Source organism: Passer domesticus, chromosome 17 (genome assembly GCF_036417665.1).
Source record: "Passer domesticus isolate bPasDom1 chromosome 17, bPasDom1.hap1, whole genome shotgun sequence".
In the NCBI taxonomy this organism is placed as follows: domain Eukaryota; kingdom Metazoa; phylum Chordata; class Aves; order Passeriformes; family Passeridae; genus Passer; species Passer domesticus.
In genome coordinates, this window is record NC_087490.1 from 8,909,830 (window position 1) to 8,926,847 (window position 17,018).

General features: G+C 50.6%; 1 long non-coding RNA gene across 1 annotated transcript; it reads left to right on the forward strand.

Moving 5' to 3' along the window:
- Nucleotides 1-2,361: 2,361 nt before the first annotated feature.
- Nucleotides 2,362-15,129, forward strand: LOC135282636 (uncharacterized). Its single transcript, XR_010348701.1, has 2 exons — nucleotides 2,362-2,628; nucleotides 11,227-15,129. It is a non-coding gene; the product is annotated as an uncharacterized LOC135282636 (long non-coding RNA).
- The last annotated feature ends 1,889 nt before the right edge of the window (nucleotides 15,130-17,018 follow it).

The following is a 17,018-nucleotide window of genomic DNA, read 5'->3' on the forward strand; positions in this document are numbered from 1 at the left end:
CTGCAGTGCTGAGAGTTTCACATTGTACCATCTCCTTTTCATGTGGAATCATGTCTGCGAGTGGAAATGTAGCTCCTGTTCTTGCAGCTCAAGCTGTGAGAGCTCTTTGCAGAGGAAGGCATGTCATGCACAGCCTTTCGCAAGGTCCCTGCCCCGTCAGGTCTTGAGATTCTTTGAACTTCTCTCCCTTTGGGGATCTGTGCTTTGCTGCCTAAGAACTGTCAGAGGATGTTACTGTTTTCCTCTGGTTGGTGAGGATGTTCCCTAAGATGTGTTCCCATTAATCCAGCTGCATTAGGAAGCGCAGTGCAAGGCTCACACTGCTGAAGTGAATCTGGTCCTGGTACAGGAGCCCCTGTGATGGACAGTAATGAGATGCCGAGTGGATTTGCAATGAAAACCCAACTGGCTGTGCATGCAGGGCAACAGGACAGCGGCTGCTGTCATCCCTCCTTTTGCAAACACTAGCAGCTATGAGGATTTTTTAATGTTTCATGATATTTAAGGAGGTTTTGTTTCTAAAATCTGGTAAAACATCTCCCAGGCTCCCTCCTGCGCAGTATCTGTCAGCCTTTTGGGATCAGTCAATATTAATTTGAGGCCCTTGGGAATTTGTTTGGATGTTATGGTGCTGAACACAGTTTGTGTGTCCAGACAGACAGATTCACTGCCTGTGTTCTCCTGCTTGGAATCACGGGTGTTTCTGTCTGTCTGCTTACAATGTCATTCAGTGGATGCCCATGAGACAGATGTGCTAATGAAGGGGTAGGACTTTTTGAGGAGGAAGTGGTGGAGATGAATTCCTCTTCCAGGTTGTCAGAAGAAGGGACAAAAATTATATTCTGTCTGGAACATTCTCATTCTGGTTGCTAGCAGCTTCTTGCTGATCTGTAGCCTGGGTGTATTCCTGGCTTGCTTCTTCCTCTGTGTTCCCATGACAGTTTCCCATCCCTTCAGTTTCCATAAGGCTTTTCTTTCCCAGTGGTTTTCTTTCTCTGTACTGTCAGTGAAGCATCCAAACACACTTATTTTGGAGCCTGAGCAATGCTAGCATCTCTCGTGGGGTTGCCTCTGCAGTGCTTTGTGGGTCCTGGTTGCTTTGCCCCTGTTCTGGTTGGCCTCATTTTCCCCAAGCCTGGGTAAGTGGCATCTGGAGGTTTGCATGTTTGGTTTGCAGCTGTAGGAGATGAGGAAATATTAAAAACAATAAAAATGTGGGAAATAGTGGAGTGAAATTTCTGTGCAGTCTAGTAAAGGTAGAAGGGATCCTCCATAGGTGTTCTTAGGGTGAGATGCTCTGCCCCTGGCATGTGAACACACAGCACTTCCCTGCAGGAGTGTGTCCCCTCTCCAGTCAGCGCTCAAGTGTTTTAGAGGAGGGGAATTAATTAAAATGACTTGATAGATTTCTTGCTTGGGTGTAATATGAACTGTATCCTCTGAGTAAGAGGATTTGTGATCTGCTGGTGGGCAGAACTGCCATCTATTTCCCCTTGTTGTTGAAGGTCTAATTGAGCTCTCTGACTGTAAGGAGATCGATGCGCACAAGCTTTGATGGAGCTCATCTCAAAGAACGCCTCTTCCTGCCAGAGCAAACGACATGAAAATGAGTGTCAGCTTTAGGGCTGAGCTCAGCTCCTGCCAGGAGCAGGTGAGAGCCAGGTTTGCAGCCCTGGGGCTGCATGGAGCCACAACTGCTGGGGAGCAGAGCAAGGGCAGTGCTGACTCCAGGGGCCCATCTGCCTGTCCCAGAGGTGCTGCTGCATCCCCAGGGGTCACAGGGAGATTAAAATGGGGATTTGCCCAGATGAGGAATGAAGAAACTTCTCAGTTTTAAGTGAGACTTCTATACTTTTCTCAACAACTAACTATAGTTTCCCTGGTATTCCCAGGCTACCTTCCTGAACCATGTACTTATAACCATGTTTTCTGTGGTATTTTTCTCAATGAGATAATGTAAAATGCTGCTGCTACCTCAGGTTAGCTTTGTGCTTGTGGGAAGATCATTAAGTCCAAGCTGTAACCACAGCTAAAAAATATATTGCTCCTTAGACCTTTGGTTCATTGCTCTCCACACACACAAAAAAAAAGACAACATGCATATCATCTTCCAGGAAGACTTACATCAGGGGAGTGCAGTGCTGAGGTGCAGCTCTCCTCTCTGCTGGGGGAAGCTCCTACTCCCATGTTGCATTTTTAATTCTGGTCATTTCTTTGTAATTTGCAGAGTAGGGGCAAGATCAATAGAGTCGCTTTGTAAATTGGTGATAGGAAACATAATTAACGGTGTTAAGGATTTAGCTAACAGTGTTGGTTAGGAATCCTAAATGACCTAATTTGTGACATGGCTTTTGGCTGGGGATTTGGCTGACATAATCAGGTGTCAAGCAAGACACCTGTCACTCATTCATGGGTGGGAATATGGATTGATCTGAAAAAAGCAAACACCTGTGAAGGGGGTGTGAGCTGCTGAGGGTACGAGGAGGGGCTCTGAGGCATGAGTCACTTTCAGACCCTTAAGGTTAAAAACCTGCAGGACAAAATGTGGGGGTATTTCATGTGAGCTGTTGATGTGATGATGATCCTTGGCAAGAAGTTGCATGTTGAGGCCTGAGGTCTGCCAGGAAGGTGGGTAAGGAAGGCCTCAGGTGGCACTGGGGTGAAGTGGGGGGCTGTGGTGATGTGCTGGAAGAGCAGTTTGTTTTCCCTGTTTCAGGGTGCTGGGCTGCAGCAGGGAGCAGAGCCAGAGTCTGATGTGGGTTTGGGGATGGCAGCACATGAGCAGCTCTCCTGCACTGCCCCTGCCTGACACTTGTGTCAGACACTGTGGGCAAGCCCTGGGCTTCTGGAAGGCCTTCAGGAGCCATCCTGCACGGAGCACTGTGCAGCCCCAGCTGAGGAGAGCCCAGCAAGGCTGGACCTGGAGAATGTCTGCAGTTGGGTGTCCTCACTGTATGACAAGCCATTTAATCTGCATTTTCACACACGTGAAAGCAGAGCAAGGGAGGATCCTGCTGCACCTCTAGGCAGTGTTTGAGCTCCCCATCCCTGATGTTCTGTACGATCTCCTTGGCCCCTCCAGCGCTGTGGGGGCTGGCTGGGTGCTGTGCTCAGAGCAGGGCTGCTGTTGGTATTTTTTTTGCCAGTTTTTCCCTGGGTGCGCTAGGTGCGAGCAGGGAAGGCCAGATCTGGTAAACTCTGTGGCCGTGTGAGCCTGGGGGAGGCCTTTCCTTGCGTGGGGCTGCTGGCTGGGACAGAAGGTGCTGCTTTGGGCCTGCTGGTGACACAGGCTGGGACCGGCCATGCCAGACCGCCCTGCCTGCTCGGGCAGAGGCTCAGTGCCCGGCCCCGTGGCTGTCTGCTGTCATGGCCACAGTTTTATTGGTGCTGCAGCTCGGCTGTGGCCCCGCTGAGGAGGGGCTGTGCCCATCTCGCCCATTCTTTGGAGGCACGGTGGGGGATGGCACTGGTTAATTCCATGCTGCTGCCTGCTGGGCCTGGATGTGACATTTGGCTGGTGCTGCCAGGCCACCAGGACTGTGGAGCTCTTTCTCTGCAGCTTGTTCTCCTGGGGCACAAATTGCATCTCTTAAAGCACTTAATAAACTAACAATGGCTTGAAAGGAGGCAGTGAACAGAGTGACATCCCTGGGAGGCAGTGAAGAGCTGGAGGAGGAGAACCTGTGAGGAGGGTGGGCCCAGAGCTGCTCTCAGGAAGGTGCTGGATGCTCCTCTGGGTGAGATCCCCAGAGCCCTGTGGCCTCACACACTCTGAACTGGTGGTGTGGGGTGCCAGGGCTGTTCATGATCCCATTGTACATCAGGAAGCAGAACTTGAGCCTGAGATTTAATTGTGTGCTGCAGATGGAGGGAATGTACTCAAGCTCTTGCTTGGACTGATGTGGGATGGGGACTTTGGGCAATAAATAATGTGATGACACCAGGACTTAGGTGCTTGTTGAGCTGCATTGATTTCATTCAAAGGGGCTGGCTGTTGTATTGATCTGGGGCTTTCTGTACCTGCAGAGCCTGGCAGGCTGGTCCCAAGCATATGTGGGTGCATTTATGATGTTTTACCCAAGCCTTTTGGTGCTTTGCACGCAGTTGCTCAGCAGCTCTGGGGTGTTTGCTCAGGTGTCTGTGTAGGGGAAGAATCTCCCCAAAGGGTCATGCAGTTAATCATTGCTAGCTGCCCATAATGGATGGGTGAGCAAGAACCTCTGTATCTGCTTATAGACTTTAATTACTCCCCTGTAATTGAGCCAATGCACAGGCTAACCTAACAGAAGTAAAATATCATTAACTGCCCCATCCCCACCCAGACCAGGCTGTTTTTTCCAGACATTTGTCCCAAGCCAGAACCACTTGCCACTGTAATAAGGGAAGCAGCAGTCTTCAGGGTCACTTACCCTCCCTGGCTGTGCCAGGCCTTGTTCCCCCCCTGACCCTCTTGGCTAACCTCCTCATTCTTAATGGGGGGCTCTCCTCTTGTCTCTCAAGGGCTAAACTTGTTAAAATGAATCACATTTGGCATATCTCCCTGTGGTGCCTCTCCAGATAAAAGTGGTCCCAGCTCGCATGCTCTATTTTTGTTTTGTTTCTGTATGTGGCAATTTTCTCTATACAAAACCCTCTTTTGTCAGTTTGTAGAAGAGATTATGGGGAGACAAGAGCCCGCCTTTTTTATATCCATCTTGCACTTTCTCATGGCTCCACGGATGGTATTGTTCATGGCCAAGGAACAATGACATTTTTCTGTTCCCATATCTGATGTGATTAAAGGAGCTGCAGAGCAGAAGTTACACTGAAGATTATAATGAACAGAGGAGACCTTGCTACTGGACAGGAGATGCAGGGGAAGATTTTAGCCCTGGACTTGCTTCCTGTAAAAAAAACAACCAAACCCCTTTTTTCTAATCTGCAGAAAATGTCTGAAATTATGCCCTGGATAAGACTGTAAGTGGACAAAGTGCATCCTGCCTGTGCTCTCCTGGCCGTGGTGTGCTTTCCTGTTGGGCTCAGCGTGTGAGTGGCCACCCTCACTCCCCAGGGAGCTGCCTTGCCACGTCTGGGAGAGTGCATTTGGACCAAAAAGCATGAGGAAGAGGCTTGCCAGCAAGCTCTTAGGCCAGGGGCTGTAGCCCTTTTAGAAAGACCAGAGAAAACCCTGTGCTTAAAAATTTTTATCTGAAAGGACTAGAGATGTCTGTGAAAGAGCAAGAGCTGGGAAAGCTGGTTCTGCATGGCTGGGCTCCTTCCCATGAAGTCCTTAACAGCCAGGAGGGACCTCCTGGGGGCTTTGGAAGGGGCTTGAAAACTGCTGAGGGTTTTTAACCTTGTTTTTTGGGGAAATATCCATACTGGAGATGCTGGCTGTTCCCTGCCTGTGAGAGCAGGAGCCCTGTTTCAGGCTGCAGGGGCTGCTGAGTTAATGTGAGAGCAGTGGCAGGCCTGTCCATGTGCAGAGGGAGCACCTGGGTCTGCAGGCACCAGATAGACAGTCCCACACTTTTATTTCAGTTTCCAGAGTTGTGGAAGAAGGGCATCTGAGGTCTTTTGCTGACTGGCATCCTTGCACAGAATTAGTCATCCCAGAGCTGGCATTGGGAGGGAAGGACATGCTTTGTATTGCAGCTGTGCTCTCCACACACTGTTTGCTGTACACATTTGCTTTTCCTCTTGATAACTTCTCTGTGTCTCTTGCAGCAGAAGCAGTATTTACCAATGCATATTCGATCTGCTTGTGATGCACAGCTGGAATACTAAGCTGTCTCCATCATGAATGGGCAGAGAGCACAGCAGGCTCTTGCAGGAGGCCCAGTTTCACAGCAGCATGAGCACTGCAGCTGCAGAGCCTGTGAAATCTGTTCCCAAATGCTTTTGGGTATGCCCACCCATGCCATGGTTGTGGGAGGCCTTGGGGGTCTCTTGTTGAGTGGCTGAGGCTCCCTCTGGTCTCCATCCTCTCATCAGGAGATGGGGTTGGTGGGTGCACAGAAGCAGAGTGTCTGGCACTGATGCCCTGCCCAGCAGTGCCAGCAGGCTGGGGCACCCTCTGCAAAGGGATTTGGGTGCTCACATCAGCTGGATTTGGTTCTTGGCTCTTTGGAATTTGCTTTTGCTTCATGTTTTCCTTTGAGGTTGTGTAGGCAACTCAAATGACTGCCTGTGTGTAAAGAGAAGGTTTATTGCAAAAAATGGAGTTTCTGGTGACAGCTGCTGTTGCCATGCTCAGTGCTGGATGGCCAGAACAAAGGAGATCTCTGTCTTGAGGTCCATCTGCTCCTACTAGGCAAAAAGTGAGGTGCTGGGCAGGTAGGGCTGTGGCAGGGGAGACACTGTGGTAGTGGGGCACCCTCCAGCTCTGCTCACCTCTGCATTTTCTCAGGCACTCAATTGACTGCATTGATTGTGGGAAATGTGTTTGTGCTCTCCCCTGAAAGGAAAAAAAAAAAAACAAAAACAAAACAAAACCAAACCCATATTTATTGTCTAAAAAATAAATCCTTGGCAGGCTTCCAGAATACATGTGGTCCTCTGTTACAGGGGAGGGTTAATCCTGGCTTGGGGAGCAGAGGCTGCTGTCAGCCAAGCAGCACAGCACACAACATGTTAAAGTTCTAAAAGGAGGGAGAAAAGCTTCTCTACCTACAAGGTTAGGCAGGGATCAATGAATCAAAGACATAGGTATTTCATAAAGCAGGTGGCAGGAGGCAGCCCTTGGATTACTAGAAATAATGTGATATATTAGCCCTTGATTTGGCAGAGTCTGCCTTATACTAAAGAGGAGGAGAGTGTAAATTGTGATGATTTGTGTAGAGTTTCTGACATTATCTTGGCATAAAAAGGGCAATCTATATAGATAAATGCACTTGATTGAAACCATGCATGAGAATTTTTATATGCTCTTTTTTTCATGATTAGAGAGGTCTGGGACAGACATGTGGAGATCTGTATGAAATTAGGGTTTGTAACTTTCTTTGAGGAAATTATTTTGCCAATACCAAAAACCTCAGGATTATAATAAAGCATCCCAGGCTTTCTTTTTTGTTGATGGACCTTTTTTCTGCATTAGTTGATTAATACTTGTTCCACATACAAATGCACTTTATTCTTTGTGCATTAGAAATCCTGCCTGCACATAAGCTGTTAAAGCCATCACTCCAAAAGCAGCCTGCTTGAGACTTAGGCTTTCCAGTCAAAGGGCTTTTTGTTTCCACTTTGTGGCATTGCAGGGCTCCAGGTTTTGTCTTTTCTGTGTCAGAGCAGGCTGCTGGGATCTGAAGTCTTGGGCCAAGTGTGTCTAGGCTGGCAGCAATTCAAGCTCATTGCTCTGACTTTGTAGGGTAGTCTTCACAAGTATCTCTGTGTGAAAGTCAGGTCAGTGCTGGCTTCAGATCATCATGTTGGGGTTTGAGGCCTCTGGTGCTGTGCTGAGTGTCCCTGAGCTTGTCTGTGACTCTACAGACCAGCAAATCCTGTATGTGTATGGACACAAAACTCCTACCACAGCACGTGCCCTGGGGACTGCTGGATCCAGAAATGGAAGGATTCTTTCACGTCAGTGCAGGTGTCTGACAGAGTTCCTTAACTCTGCTGAGGACAGATACTCCTTCAGATCTTCTGACAGCAGAGCTCTGCATGGCCAGGACCCTGGCCATGGGAAGGGGGAAGGACCAGCTCCATCTCCCAGCTCTGATGGTCCTGGGAGCCCAGCACTGCTGGGGACAGGCAGCCCTCAGCTGGGCATGGGCAGGTGGGCTCTGTGCAGGGTGCTTTGGACAGCTAATGTAACTTCCCCGGCCATAATTCTTTCTCCTCCATTATTTCATTGGCTCTAAGTGTTCCTGCTTCACATAACCCTGCAAAATCAACAGTTGAATTTAATATGACTGAGTAATTCATATGGCACAGGTACCGACAGTGGTAATTCAGCCTCTAAATTATGATCATAAATTTCCGTGGCATGGCACTGCTGAGGGGGGTGATGATTTTATTGGGCAGAGCAGAGTCACTCAACTAATTAAACAGGGAAGGAGCCTTTGGCTGCTGGAGGAGCAGCACAGCCTGCACAGCGAGCGTGGGGCTGGCTGCAGCAGGGCAGGGTGTGCCATGATTGTGCCAGCCTGCTCAGCCCTCAGTCCACATTGCTGCACTCGCTGTGCTCCTCTGCAGAAGTGACAGTGGTGGCTCTGTGCCTGGGCCAGAGAGAGCAGCTGGCCAGCCCCAGGGGAGGGCAGGAGGCTGGCAGGGGAACTGAGGGCAGGTGTGCCCCCTGCTTTATCTGCTGTGATGCCCATCCATGCTGACCATTAGCTCTGGAGCCAGTCTCCAGTACTCCTGCTTACTGGGCAGACTGGGAAAGATGAGATCTGAATTCCTGTCTCAGATGAGTTTGGTCTCTTACTGCTTCTAAGGAGTGTAATATTTAAACAGCTTATAATTTGAAATTGAGACTAAAACATACCATTTGCCTACTGTTTCTGTATTAAGAAAAGTCAGCTTCAGCCATTGCATTGTCTACTGAGCTCAGCTGTGGCCTTGTGTAGATAAAGAAACAGTGGAAGCAGTGGGCATCCCAAGCTGTCAGCATGGGTGTAGGTCATGTGTCTTAGTGGCTGCATGGGAAATGAAATGCCAGGCAGTGTAGAAGCAGTGCAGGCTGCATGCACAGGACACAGACACCTGGCTTCTTGGAGGTGGTGATGGCACTCACACTCATGGAGACCCTGGTCCCCTTCATCCAGAGCTGTCACTGCTGTGGTGCAGGTGGCTAACCCTGCCATGGGCACTGCCAGGGGCTTGAGCTGAGGGGTCTGTGTGTGACCCAGGGAGTGGGAAATGCTGGGGTGCCCTGAGCACAGGCTTTGTGGGGTGCCCAGCACCCACCAGGCAAGCAGGAGCTCCAGGGCTCAGTGTGGGCTGTGCTCTCCCCTGCTCAGCCCCAGCTGTGTGACAGAGTTTGGCCAGCTCCTGCTGGTGTGCAGAGGCTCCTGCTTGCTGGCCATGGCACCAGTGCTACTGTGCAGCTGCTCTTCAGCAGCCACCACGCCAGGGCCCCCTCCTTGCCTGGAAAGTACAGGTAGGCTCTAAGTTACTGAACCATGGGAGGGGTTTATGAGCCAGACATGCAAGAATGGTCCAAAGTTAGAGAAAATGTATTTATTACAACACTTTTCATGGGCAAGTTATCATTTTGTCAAACTTTATTAGAGAAAGTAATTAATGGGCTGTAAAAGGTGCTAGTGCGTAGCCAGTAAAAGAGCTAGTCCTGTGCAAATTGGCAGTTCATAGATTGATGGTTCCTTCTTTCCCCATTTATTAATATGGAGAATGCACATGAAGTGTGTTATATGTGTGGGCTGGTGAGCTCTGTAGTGTCTGTGCATTGGGACCATGCTGCTGGGGGCTGGCCATGGCTGCTGGGGTGCAACAGCTCCCAAAATCCCTGCTCCCCTCCAGGTTCAGGTGGCTCTGCATGGTGAGCACTCCAGGGATAAGGAAGAACAAGCACGTTGTGCCTGCTGTGGGGGGCTCTGGCCCCTGCCCTGCCGTGGGACCAGTGTGGCATGGCCCAGACCCTTGGGCAGCAGCCACTCACCTCTGTGCCCGGGCAGGGTCTGGCCTGGGGATGGAGTCAGGCTGCAGCAGCTGCCACAGGGGTGAGCCAGGGTGGTCTCAGTGCCAGCCCTTCCCGAGGCTGCGGTGCCTGTGGCACAGGGCTGGGGAGGTGATTTTTATTCTCTGCTCCTGGCTGAACTGGAGCCTCTGCCTGGCCTTTCAGCTCGGGGACCTCTGTCCCCACTGGCTGACTGCTGTCCCAAAGGTCCCTCTCTCCTTGGCCTGATCTGCTCTGATCCCAGCTCTGTGTGTGGTGTCTTGTTTTCTCCTGGGGATTACGTTAATACCATCGATTGGTTTGTTTTAAATAGCGTTGGCTGCTAGGTCATTATTACTAGATGCTGATGCATAATTTATTGATAGAAATATTGGCTGCCTGGTAGAGGGGCATTGGCTTCCACCTGTTAACCCTTCACCTGCCCACATGATTTCTCATCACTTCTGTAGGCTCATACAGCTTTTTCCAGGCTGTTGAGAGTGATTTTATTTTCCACAAGCTTCCTTCTCCCCTTTGGAAAGGGGAACAAGCAGATCTGCTCTTGGCTGCCTTACAGCCAGGGAAAAACCAGTGTGGTTAAGTGGCTGGGCTGACAGCAGAGCATGTGTTGGTGGCAGCTGGCACTGGTTTGTACTGGTCTTGCACCATGCCATTGCAGGCTGCTCCCTGTGCCTCTGCTGCCTTGGTTTGGGGCAGAGACAGGCTGGGAAAAGTGCCTTGGAGTTGTGAGCCTTGGCTGGAAGCGAGTGGGATGGTGCTGCTCTGCTCCAGGGAGGGGGCTCAGCTGCTCCTGCTGCTGGGGGCTGCTGCCAGCCCATATGCAGCAGGGCTGCAGCTCCGTCTCCAGCCTGGAGCTGGCAGTTTGGAGGAAACCCATTGGCACAGGTCAGGCTGCTGGCAGAGCACAGTGCTGTGTTAGGGAGCTGTTGGCCAGGCCTGGGGAGTGCCTGATGTTTAAAAGATCAGAAACATGAAACCAGAACTAGCCAGTGAAAACAAGGGATTTTTGCTCAGGCTCCACAATTGCTGCCTGCTGCTCTGCTTCTGCTATTATAGCACTTCCTACAGTGCCAGGAACTAATCCAGGCTTCCCTCTGTGCTGGGCTCTCAGCTGCATGGAGCTGCTGAGCCTGCAGCCAGCGTGTCACTTGCTGGCTGGGCCCTTGCCCTGAGGGCCCAGGACAGACTGCCAGGTCACCTTGGTGGACAGACACACACCAGGCAGTGCCTCCATCACCACCCTGCACCAGTGGGGAGAGCTCTGCCCTGAGAGCTGTGCCCCCCATGGCACAGCTCAGGGCCAGGCTTCTGCCTGTGCCATCACTGGTCCCAGTGGCTCTGCAGCATGGGCCTCTGCAGATGTGGCATGTGATAGCCAGGTTGCTGGGGATCTGCCTGAGTTCCTCAGCAGTTACTGTGGGGCAGGCATGTGCCTGAAACCTCTTGGGGACTTGGTGTCTCCTGCCAACATCTCACAGCCCCCCAACCTCTCTCTGAGTTATGTCTTGGCTTTCAAATCAGACAAGCTGAATCTATGGTGTTACTTTATATGAATTATTATTATAGGATCAAGATTTTTTTATTTCCTAAAAGCCTTTTTTTTCCAGAGGCACAGCAGTGTATGCACTCTTGCTGTCTGCCTATCCCAAGGAACACCTACCAAACACCCCTAAGAGAAGGGACACACAGCATCAATTCAGCTGGAAAAGACCTGAGATCATTGAATTCAACCTTTGACCACCTTGCCAGCTAGACCATGGCACTCAGTGCCACATTCAGCCATTTCTTGAACATACCTGGAGCTTGAAACCCTTCAAAGCAGGGAGTGAGTGCCCTGGCTGCTCCTGTGTTCCTGGGTGAAAGATGGGTGTCCTCACCTCTCCTGGGTAATGGGAGTCCCACATGGTGAGTGTCCCTCAGAAACAGTCTCTGCTTTGTGTGGAAGAGATTTCCTGAACCCTTCTAAGCACAGGCTGTGGGGTGCTGGGTGCTGACTCCTGCTTCTCGGTCCTGAAACTGGCTGTGAGCCTGAGCATCTTCCTGTGCTGCCCCTGATGTGGTTAAAGCCCTGGAGCAGATGCCCCTGTCCTGGCAGGAACCAGGAAATGTTGTCCAGGGTGGTGATTCCTGCTCTGGTCCGTGGAGATGAGGACATGAGTGGCCACTTTCTCTGCAGGCCACGGTCAAGTCTTTCATCCTGGTTTTGTTTTCAGTGCTGACATTCACACAGATTCTAATTTCTGCTGCCAGCGTGGCAAAAGTCTTGCAGGCACCTCTCCAAGCACGTCCTTGCTCTTGCCTCATCTTGTGTGGATCAATAGGCTGCTCGGGGTGTGCTGCTCACTGTAGCCTTGCTGCTGTCACTGGGGACCCACCCATGCCCACCCTCTGCAGTGGAAGGAAGGCAACCAGATGTTCCTCATGGGCTCAGGAGACAGGAACATGGAAACAAAGCTTGGCCATTGTTCACGTCTCGTACTGCTGGTGTGCTCTGCTGGGCCAAGGAATGCTGCTAAAGCACAGCAGGACCAAGGGCCTTGCAGCACTATTGTGCTGGGACTTCACTAACCAGGCCCAGAGAAATCCTGCTGTGGGCTCAGTGGGAAATGGATGGACATCTTCCACAGCAGACATTAGCTTTTGACTGGGATGTGCATGTTAATGAGATGCAAGGGTATCACAGCCCAGGTCTGAATGTTTTCTGAGGTTTTTCTGAAGACCCTTAGCACCCTGTGCCAAGAAAATGCTCCAAGGAAGGCTGTATTCATCGTGTCTGGTGCTTCCAGCCAGAAGAACGGAAGGAGGATATGAAAATGAGTAATTATTTTTAAGTTATCCAGATGCACTTGCTGACCTTTCTTTTGTGCACCCTGAACTGGTTTCCATCATCCTTGCTGTAGTTTCTCAAAATCTTGGAGAAAATGAATTTTCAAAGGATGAGGGGAGGAGAAAGCAGTGAAGTCAGATGCTAATTTCACAACATGTGAAATATCTTCTTTAACTGACAGAGCACCAGCCTCTTTCTCTTGGTGTTCTTGCCCATGGTGATGAAGCTTTGCAGGGCAGCAATGGGGAGCAGCTACTGGGGCAGAGATGGGCATTATCCTGCTCCCAGCCACTGTTCCTGGCTGCAGCATGCTGAGATCCTGGCTCCACTGCCTGTTTATGAAAGAAAAATGTCTGCTTTTTTTTTTTTCCCCAAACTGTTCCTGTTCCCCAGAAAAGTGGATTTTATGCCCTTCCCAAGTTTTTAATGAGTAGGTTTTTAGTGCTGGTTCAGACTGCTGTCCCTTCCCCTGCAGAGGGGAGCAGTGCTGGCCTGGAGCTGTGCTCTGGGCTGGGAGCAGCGCTGCTGGAGGGGTCTTTGGTCAGGCCAGCTGCTGGAGGGATGAGCCATCCTCCCTGGAGCTGAGGGAAGGCACAGAATCAGGGGCAGCTCTGCACAGCTCCTGCAGGCACCTGGCAGGCTTCAGTGTGTCTGGGCTGCGGGGACTTGTCCAGAGAGAGCAGCAGGACTCTGCTCCCGTAGAGAACTGCTCCAGGCTGGGGGCTGCTGCAAATGACTGCCCCACCCTCTGTGTCTGTGAGTGGCTTTCTTCAGAGATGGCACTTGAGGGAGTGAACTTTTTGTCTGTCCCCACTTCAACCTCCAGCCAGCTTTCCAGCTCCGTGTCAGGCACGGGACTCCTTTAGCACACAGTGTTCATTCGCAGCGAAGCCTCTGGCAGCTGTTTTCCTTGGATGCATTCCCTAGATCAAGAGTCAGCACATGTTCACTACGAGACCTATTTGGTAAATGGGCTGAGAACAGAGATAATCTTAGACTAGTTTGGTTTGCTGAGGAGCACTGACACAGCTCAGTTTGTGCTTGAATGCTAATTTAGAGCTGGAGTCTGTGCTGGGTTCAGCCGTGCAGCTCCTGATCACATCATTGTCACATGAACTCGTGCACATATCTGGTAGATTGCCTGTTGTCTGTGTTAGGATGTTGTACCATGGATAGGGAGGAGGAATGGAAGAAATTCAGTCATTCATAAAAATGAATAAATGAATCTTTGTTTAATATGTAATCCAAGATCGTTTTACCTACATCTTGCTTGTTTGTCCTAGAGAGACCTTTGTGCCCATCTCCCCTGGGGGCTCTTGCCCTTTTCCCAAAGCCTGTTTTTATGAAGAGCTCTGGATCTTCTGAATGCATTCACTGTGTAAAAGGTACTGGGGAGTCAGTTTATCCCCCCTCCTGTACAGGTGTCCCCTTTACCCAAAGCCAGGCCATCCCTGTTGGAATATTGCGGCTGAGCTGCTCTGGATGCTTTCACCAGCAGCTGTTTAAATCACTATCAACAGAATTCTGCTTTGCCTTGCTCAAAAGATCACATTAGGTGATTTAACCTGATATTCTGGGTTTAGCAGGCAGATTAGTGGCTGTTAAAATGCAAAGTCATATGCCATTGATAATCTATGACCAGCAGTGGATCCCGGGTAATTGTCACTTAGTCAACAGAACAAGTCAGGTGCAGCACACGGGTGCTGGAACACATGCCCTGCACAGATCCTGCTCCTTTCCAGAGCTTTCAGAGGGCACTGCTTGATGTGTTTCTGGCTGTGATGGAGGCAGTGGTGGTGTTACTCAAACTGAGCTCTGCCTGGCCTGTTTGGGACCTAGCCCTTGGTGTGAAGCAGTGTAGTGATACCGTCCCAAAAGCCCTTCTCTTTCTTGTGGTTCTGATATAAATTCATTTTTCAGAGCACTGCAGCTGCCAGTTAAATCAATTAAGGCAAATCGCCTGTATCTTAAGGAAGAGCTGAGTGTGAAGTGGAGGAGAAGGGAGGTTCTGTGCAGGATCATGACCCCCATGCCCAGGGCTTGTGCTGGCTGGGGCGGTCAGGCTGGCGGTGCCACAAAGCATCCCCCAAGCCTTTGGCCTCTGGAAACAGCTGCACATTGCCAGGCACAGTTCTAAAGCTCCCTGCAGGAGTCACTCAGGGAAAATCCAGCTCGAGAAGGCTTATAAAAAGGAAAAGGATCTGTGCCTCAACACCCACACAGTGCTTTGTGCCTTCACCAGCTCTAATAGCAGGGGATTGGGCATCCCATCTAGGCCTGGCTCAGCCCTGTGCTGCCTGGGATTTGTGGGTGCTAATAGCTGCAATCCAGTGCTCCTGTGCTAGCAGAGATACAGCATGAAGGCATGTTGTCCTTGCCATGTGCTATTCGTGGGGAAGAATAATCCATAAATCAAGATATTACAAGGCTATTTAGTGATTCTTCTACTGTTATACATGTGTCAACAACAAATAAAAGAAGCATTTGATGGCGTTAGTCCATGTGCCAGGAAATCCTCCTGGTTCCTTTCCTTACCTAAGGAAGGGGGGACCTAAGGCTATTTGGCTGAGCAGGCTGTGCTGCGATGCTCCTGCACAGGCAGTGTGTTCTTCCTGAGCTCTGCCAAGAATTTGCTTGTCACAGAGATGTGTAATGTGATTGCAGTGGAAAATACATGCAAATGTTTACCCGCCTCTTTTTTTTTCTTTTTTTTTTTTTCTAGAGGGGAAGAGATCTTGATTAAACAGTAATTAAGAGTGTTTTGGACAACGTGAGGCAGTCTCTCTCCCAGGTGCTTAATAAGTGCCAAGACTGTTGAGTGAAGTGTTTATTTAGCATAGTAATAGGAGGCGGGTTTTGCCAGGCTCGCCAGAACCCAGGCTGTTGTGTGGGCAACCTTGGGTCCCGTGGAAGGCAATACACGGGCAGAAAATCCTCCTCTGCCTGCTGCCCATCCCCGTGGCTGCTTCCCTGCCGTGCGGGGGACAAAGCTCTCCCTCTCCGTGGAGGTCTCAAGGTGAGCCCAGAGCTGCCAGGAGCTGGGCTGTGTCCCTGGGGTGATGAGTCTGTCCCTTGTCACTTTTGTGGGTGGGGGACATACAGCGAGCTGCCTGCAGTGGGATTCCCTAAATCCTGTCCAGAACTGCATGGAGCAGCCTCTTCCTTCCCCCTGCTCCTCCCCCAGATTTTTCCCACTGCCAGGAGCTTCGTGGGTCACCTCTGTCCTTGACACACTGCAATAGGTGCTGCTAGAACTGGTACCAGGCACAGGTTTCCTGCAGCATTGGGGTTAAAGGGTGGAAGAAGCATCCTGCCTTGTATTGCTGGTATTTTTTTCAAAGATGCTGTTTGCATTGATAGATTTTTGGATGATGCTCTAGAAAAAAAAAAAAAAGGAAAAAAAATCAATGTCCCAGTGATTGTACCAGGAAGGGCAGTCGATTGGTGAAAAAGCTGCAGCAGGCATATTGGGAAATGGATTTTTCTGCCCTCCAGACATTAACTTGGAATTCTTTGAAATGAGGAGAAAACAGTGTGTGTCAGAAATGAAAAATTAAGGAGGTTAATGTGATGCCTTTTCCACTTTTAATTTCTTTGAGAGAGTCCTTGCTGGAGCTGTGCTGTGCCTTGCCTGTGGCAGGACCACTGGGCACTCCCTGCCGTGCCCGTGCCCTCGTGGGTGTGCAAGGCCATTGTTGCTGGGTGTGTGAGAGCAGGCAGGGGACACGTCATGGCTAAGCGCACCCCGAGTGTTGCAATAACTGGATCTCCGTGGAGATCAGCTGTGGGACTCGAGCCATTTGCTCCACGGAGTCAGTGAGCAACAAACTGGGGTCTCTGTCAGGGGAAGGGCAGTGAAGTGTTTCCAGTGCCCGAGATGCTGCCAGTTTTTCCCTAAGGAGACATGCTGGTGCATGCATGTGTGCTCCCTGGTACCTTCTCCTGTGCTGGCAGCTCTGTTGCCCATGGCACAGCACAGCGCAGGCCAGAGCTCCTGTCAGGGCTCTCGGAGGGGAAAGCTGAGCAGGAGATTTCATGCCGGTTTTTTTTCCCCCTGCTTTGGGTAATTGTCTGTGCTTCAGCCTTTCTAAACAAAATGCCTCTTTCTTCCCTCTAGGGACCACTTTCCCAGTCCCTTGGGTGGTCTTTTTATGCGGGTTTTTATCCACTCTGTGGTAGGCTATAGGCAGCTCTCCAGAGAGCCGGAAAAACCTCCGCTCGCCTTACTCTATTGCAGAGGAGAAAAATGAACTCCCAGGGACTGGGTTTTGGGAAATTAAAAAGCAAGAGGAACATTAAAAAAAGGACATAAATTACAGGAGGTTTTCTTTCCCCCTGAGCTGCAGGGAGGCTGATTTCCCTGTGCCCCCAGGGCTGGTTGGTGCGAGCCCCCCTCTCCCTGCACTGCAGCAGCGTGCCCAGGCTGGGGGATGCAGACATGCTCTCATTGCAGAATGAGTGCCTGCAGCTTGCTCTGCCTCCATGCAGGGCATTCCCACTTCCCCGGGCCAGCATGCTGGACTTTTCCTTGGGATTGTGGCTGGGGTCACAAAGCAATAGGATGTGTTGGTT